Source organism: Sinocyclocheilus anshuiensis, unplaced genomic scaffold, assembly GCF_001515605.1.
Source record: "Sinocyclocheilus anshuiensis isolate Anshui unplaced genomic scaffold, SAMN03320099.WGS_v1.1 scaffold1545, whole genome shotgun sequence".
NCBI lineage: Eukaryota > Metazoa > Chordata > Actinopteri > Cypriniformes > Cyprinidae > Sinocyclocheilus > Sinocyclocheilus anshuiensis.
In genome coordinates this window covers 146,549-154,202 of record NW_015539933.1, presented here as the reverse complement: position 1 = coordinate 154,202, position 7,654 = coordinate 146,549, and positions in this window count along the sequence as shown.

Below are 7,654 nucleotides of genomic sequence, written 5' to 3'. Positions count from 1 at the left end.
GGGTAAAAAAAGGTGTTTTTTACACTACCATTGAGAAATTTTAACCAAACTATGTTATAGACTTTTCATTAAGACCCGAAAGAATCATATCAACTTGTGGAAAATGAGCATCCGATGACCCCTTTAAATTATAATATATAAACTAACAAAAAAAAACCTTGACCACTTGAAATGGGCTTACAAACACATTAAAACTATGCAAAACATTAAAATATCTTTAAAAAGACACTGGCTAGATAAAGGCTATAAAAACCAATGAGTTACCTTTAGTCAAATATTTTCACCCACTAATTTTAATCATTGCCATTACTTAAATAATGCAATTTATATGAATGTCAGAAAATCCACAACTGGTGTGTAGTGAATCAGCTCAAAGGGGAAATATGAATAATTAATTATAACTAGTTTGGCACAAGCTTAGGTTGGGTTCTTGAGGACTCTTAGCTCTGCATGTTGCCCTGGAGTTTCTGCATCTGAAAACGTATCCGTTTAAATCTAAACCTCTGCAGGACACCGGCCCTCCAGGACCGAGTGTGGGCATCCCTGATTTAGACCATTAAAAATGCAGCCAAAAGATTTGATTGGATGTTGATGAAGAAACTATTAAAGATTCTGGTAACACTAGTATCTTCTGTAGGTATCAGCATATAATATAAATGAACATTTAGACCAGGGGTGCCCAAACTCAGTCCTGGAGGCTGTTAACAATAGTATGCAATTCTAAAATGTTAATTTAAAAGAGTTTATATCAATACATAAGCAAAACACTATAAGAGGAAAAATTATGAGATGGGGAAAATTGGGTACATGTCCCTACATTTCTCAAGTGGTTATATCTAGAAGGAGATATATATAATTGGGATGGACTGTATAGTACAAGGGTACATTTGTCTGTTTCAAAGTGAATTTAGAGTGAAAACTCTACATTCCTTTGAGTTGTAAAACAATCTTATCTTGATGTGTGTCTCTGTTACCATGGTAACCAGAGGCCTGGCTCTCTCTACCACATGTTTTGCTTGTTGGGGAGGGGTATTGTCCATTATTTGTTAAATATAACAAATACTCATGTGTCTGATTGGTCCAAATGCTACAGGTGTTATCCACTACATAGTGAGAATTTCACTCTTAAAATTCCCTCATGAAACCATTTCCTTTTTCGCCACAACATAATTAATATTAGCACATAAAACAACCACCATTATTGACATTTGTATTTTTATGATATTTTGATTGCTATAAATCATTTAATAAAGCCAAATATAAACACCAGAGGGTGAGAAATGATGGGCAGGGAAATGTCTGTTGAATTGAATTCTGGGACATGTCTCATTAACGCTGGCCCACGGCTAGAGAAAAAGACATCAGTGTCACCACGCTGTGACATCTCAACACAAACAATCACAACTCCCCTCATCCACATCGATCATCTGAGCGCCTCATGATTTAAAAGAGGGAGAGAAAGAGAGAGCGTGAAAGATAGACTAAGACAATGAAGGTACAAGAAACAATATGTTAGTCATGTATTAAATACTAGCTGACTTTACTATTCTGCTTTATTTTTTATTTTTTTTATTAATTTTGGTTGCTGTCTTCCATTGTGTATTGCTGATTTCATGTCTGCCGAGCTAGTTTGCTTAACATTATCACCTATCCTATTTCAGGCTATATTCAAACTATATTTGTCTCATCCCACTACTCCCACACTATCCCACCTATCACCTGAATCACCTGAAAAAGTGAAAAACATTTATAGCAGAGGCCAGGGAGTAACACATTTTGCTTCTGTCTAGAACTCAGTACTGTTTTTAACTTAAAGCTGTAGTAGATGAATATGGGAATTTTATATAAAAGTAGTTTAGAAATCTACAATGCATCCCTAAACTGTGAATTAACATCAAATTAACAAATTAACAACAAAGAGTACAAAGTACTGCATAAAAAAATCAACTTTGGCTGATAACAGATAAAGTGTAGAAAACAGGCTTTGTTTATAAATAATAATAATAATAATAATAATAATGAATATACTGTACAGTAGATAGCAGCTGAAGAAATGGAATTCCTGCTTTCAAATTGATAAAGCCAATCATATTTTTGATAGTACATGTAATATATAACATACATTCACAATAAATGGACAGCCTGAAAATAACACAACATACTACATACAACATGACCAATCATAATAAAATAACCAAGCTGGGGTTTGTCTTTTTTTTCTCCATGACAATCATGGCTAGGTTTAGGTAGTTTTTGTAAATCCCAACTACAGAATAATTCTTATAATTTCACAATCTCATATGAATTCATATGACTTCATGAGACCGGGCTATAAAAATACTGTTTTTAGCTTTATTTTAGCTAAAATAAATCAACTTTACAATCCCACTGGAGTCTGGTTTTATTGCTGACTTTACATTAAGTCATTACTGACTCTGTCTTTCCCCATTTTTCTAAATCCCAACTATTTTTTGTAAATCCCAACTATATTTGTAAATCCCAACTACAGACAGTAGCTGTACTTTAATGACCTACACAAAAAATAGCTGCAGGGTGTGTGACCAAGATGGCCACCAAGTGAACCGACATGCCTTGAAGGGACTTTGATGCCATGCTTCAAACGTCCACCATGGAAATATCACACAGAAATCCCAGGCATTAAACATGAGTAAATTCAATGCATTTTCACATGCCAAGACTTTGAGTAGTGAGTACACTCCTGCCAAGTGTTTTGGACTTTGAATTAGTTGTATTGTGCTTTTACAATATGTTCTTGCTGGGGTCAAAAAAGGCACCTTTCCAATAGTTGAAAACTGGGTCTTGACTAGATCAGAGGAACAAAAACAGTTAAAGTTGATCTCAACAGTACATGAAAGTAAAAATAGTATGCGGTCTTGATTCAAATAAATACTGTAAGCCCGCTCCTCTTTATAAACCTCTATTCATTTAATACACTAAGACAGGATGCATGATCCATTTATAGATAGAGCTTCATATTGATTCTATTTTTGGCCGTGCAGTTTGAGCTAGCATTATATGTCTGGAGTTGACATTGAGTCTATAACCGCTATTCATTTGCTTTTCTGCACTTTGACTTCATTAAAAAGCACTAACCAGACTGCTGAGCCACCACCAATGTCCTTAGTAATGATTGCAATAAAAATGTACACCACCCCTGAAATTAATCCTTTATAAATAAAGCAGAAGGAATCAATGAGTTATCTAAAGCAGAGGCAGATAGCGCGAACGCAGTGCTGCAGATGTTGAGGACACACTGGAATAGAGAGGACACACAATCGTAAAGCCCCGAATAGAAATAAAGATATGGACACAGGTTAAGATTAGAGAGGTTTCTGGAGCTGTACTGATAAAATCCTCTCTGTGTGTTGTCCTCTAATACGTGTGAAGTTGTATACATGAAAGTACAAGGTAAGACAGAGGGAAAGGCCAAATCCATTATATTGAGGCAGCGACGCACTTGCGCGCACACACAGGCCGTGGTGGGTTATCTCTGACAGTTCTGTCCTTGTAAACACAAGGCAATTATGCTGAAGATACAAGAAAAATTTAAGCAATGGTTCAATCCTCACTCTCTCCCACTCTGAGGAAGAGGGAACAGCTTAGAGATAGGGAATGTTATGACAGACTAAATCCAATAATGAGTTAGAAACAGTACAGATAACTTGACATTTATAGGCCTTTAACTGAAAGGTTATCCAAGAGGAGCAATAGAAGAAAGTGAGAGGAAAATGTGCTGCAGGTTTGTGTCTACTTAGCATTGAAGCACCTACATATAGAGTGCATTTACATCAGCACACCATGTTTGTTTGCTAAAAATATACGTGTTTGCTAAAAGCTATAAATGTTCACACCATGGCATTTAAAGAGGCAGTTCCATATGTATAGACTGCCTAAACCTTTTCGATTCAGATAAATTAACTATAGTGTACTTTTAAGTGTTCATAAATGTGTGTTCTGATTAATTTAGCCACAGTAGTTTTACATTTGACTGATCCAAAGCTCAAATGACTATAAGGAATGAAACATACATTTGCATTAAATGACCTTATCATGATTTAACAGCAAAACTAGCATGTAAAGAGAAAACCAGTTTGTTTGGTTTTTATGTGCAGTTTAGGAGTGGAGTTATCTGAAATAGATCCTACCACACTAAAAGACTGGCCTAAAAACAATTTAAATACTATTGAAGCAGATTCTGTGAACTGCTGTACAAAAAAACCCCCAATAAAATAGCAAAAATGTTCCACTACGCTTAAGGGTCTTGGCAAGAATAACTGAAAACTGCCAATAACCCAAAGGGTTGCTCTACAAGACACAACCATAACACAATCACTAACCCAAATAACTTTCTGAACCTAAATATTGATAAAAACAATAAAACAGATGTGGTATCAGGTCGTTTCTTCTGTATTGTGACAAACACTCAAATGAAACAGATTATCAAAATAGAAAAAAAAAAAATGTAGGGCTGGGACTTGGGTCTATCCATCCATTGTTGATTGGATGGAAGCAGATGTGAATGTGAGCTATCAATCGAATGTAAATAAGGAGCTTGGATTATGCAGACTAAATGATAGGAGAAGTCCAGCATGCGTTATCAGAGAGAAGTCTGTTGTTTGACCAGAAGATCAAGTTATGGTATTTTGAAAAAAAAATTAATAATAATTATAAGGTATTAAAAATTACTATAATTTTTTTTTAAATAAATATATGCATGGATGGTTCTTCACAATGAGATAAAGAATATGCATTTAGAAAATAGGATGAATTTTCATTTTTAAATAATTTAGAATGTCAAGTTTTTTTTTTTTTTGGAATACCAAATGGGGGTGACATGTACCTACATCAGGTTTGCATGTAGTTTCATCTTCTGTACAAAAAGTACTCATCTGAAGTGCTATATATACTTCTTTTTAGTAACAGATCGCTTTGACAGCTCTTCTGTGTGTTTCTGCACTGAACTATGAGCCTTGCTTGTCAAATCTATGTTTGATTTTTTCAAAGGTAAGGTTTAAAATGCATTAAACACCCCAGAGCATTACAAAGCTTTCAACTTCTCCCTGTGTCTTCCCTCTGATTGATATACATGCCGTTGTTTCTCATTTTTTGTTGTTTTTTTCTACATTAATTTGCAGGCTTACTTGAGCAATGAATTGCCTCAGTTGTTTTGTCTTTCCTGCATGTGGGTTTGTTGAAAGGATGGTGAACAATGCAAAGCCCAGATTATTTGTGCTGGAAAGAGGGTCCACCCCATGGTGAGCCTTATTTGTGTTTCGTGACACAAAATCCAAAAGGACTGGCAAAACAATGCATTGTCAAAAATCTTGCAAATACGACAGAAGAAGAGAAGTAGGGCACATTCAATTGCTGAATGTCTCAAAGTTCAGGAAGCTCATAAGGAATGCCATTATATTAGCGTATCACTCTCATAAATACTTTGAAAAGTTGACGGCTCTGAGAAATAATGGGTTTATGCATTCACTCACACACTTTCTATTGTCTTACAGGATGAATATGTGGTCCGTGTAGTCTTTCTTGAAGCCTCTTTGTTCTGCCTGTAGGGTATAAGGCACAGCTTACTTTTTTAACAGAAGATCTTGCTTTGAAGTCAGGCGAGGATGATTCCCTTCCAGCTCTTGTGATTTCCAGGATTCACCTTTTTTGCATTTCTGCTGGAACTTGAAAGCAAATAACTATCATTCTCATTCATCAGCAGAGCTTTTTGGATAAAGTAATGCCACCAGTGCTCATTCCTAGCTCTGTCTGACATGTGAAGTATGTGGCTCTCAAGTTAAGGAGCACAGGAAAAGCTCTTAACACCTAGCCTCAAACAATGGCATATACAACACCTCATATGTGTAAACCACACAGCAGCAGCTCAGAAATTACACAATCTGTTGTTTGATTTTGAATACTTACCTTCAGAGGTGTTCCCAAGGAGGTCTACGATACCTGAAGAGGGTCCAAATTCACCTCAATGACACTTGTTCAGCTGATGAGGGACTGCAAAGTGCATGCAAAAAAAAGTGAAAACCCAAAGTGCAGAGACCAGAACACCGTAAGCAAAACTCACCACGTAACCACACATACATGTATACATTAAATGCAAAGCATGAAAGAACAATGAAAAGGACCATTTAAAAAGGAAATACAAGAAATTCAAAACAAGGTAATGATAAGTCCCAAATATCTTACAGTATTCTCTTGCGGATGGGAATATTCCCAAATTCGACCCATTTTAACCCTCTCTTTGCAACAGGTTCTTTTACACTGTTATTCTCATATCTGAAATAAAAAGTAAGCATGCTGTTTACACAAACTACATTATTAACATTATTATGATATTCACTGATACTAGTACTAATTTATCGAAACAAAGAACACAATTACCACATAGCAAACATAGTTTACCATACAGCAAATAAATCAAATGAAAGTAACATCTGTAAAATAGTGAATGCACACTTACTCTAACTTTAACATTAAAATTTTAATATCACTCTCTAGAACTCATGGGAATGTGTTTGAAAAACATTTAAGAGGTCTTTAAAAACCATTTGATTTAGTCTCCTTAAAGTTTTGCTATTGCTATTTTTCATCAAAAACTACATTTAAAAAATACAAAATGATTGAAACAATTTTTGAAAGCATAATAAACACAAAAAATAACCCTATATGTGAAAAACTGACTTTTAAATGGCAGAAAATAACAGCAATCAAAGACTTGAAAATGTATAAATATCATTATTATGTGTCTGATAAAGCCAGGGCTATTTTCCTGACCTTCCAATTATACTGTAACTCTTTACAGTTCATTGGAATGACTATTTTGCACAAGCACTGCATCATATAAGAGCATTTTTCATGTAAAACTCAGGATTCCTCTTGACACCAATTCTGTGAATATTACATTAACATACACCCTGACAACCTCTATCAAGCGTAACAAAATTGCACTTTTGTTTGACTGTCAGATGTTTCATTATTTCTGTCCATTTATGAGGACATACTGATCTCCATGGTGATGGGGCTTGATATTTTTTGCAGACTTCTTTTGATTCACACTTGCATTAGCACTATAGATGTTGCTTCTTAGAAGAACTATTTCTCTTCATGGAATATATTTCCTCTGGCAAAATGATGCTGATCCGAATGAATGCAATTGGGTCGGTGCAGAAATGTAACATTAAAGTCACTTGGATGGAAGTTTTGATATTAAGTTTATAGTTGATATTAAGTTTACTCCAAACCAAAACATCCAAATCAAACTGAAGAAAAGTGTTAAAATATTAATTTTGTCTCAGTTATAGTATGTGTTTTACGTAGTGTCTAATCAGTGAATAGCACTTCAGGACCATCTGACTTCCGGAACATCTGTTTCACTTATGTTTTATGCTTAAAAATATTGGGTTAGTTTCCGCATACGGTACTGAACAAAACAACCAGCTTGGGTTTTAACAACTTACACATTCACACACACACACACATACACCCACTCTTGGACAGTTAAAACAGTGTCTTGGACAGCGACTAAACCTTGTTTTTAATTGAAACTTGGAATGGAAGTACTACATTAGCTGTGTGTTACTTAGAGATATGGCCAGATCTGTGGTAACACCTGTTTTGCCTCATG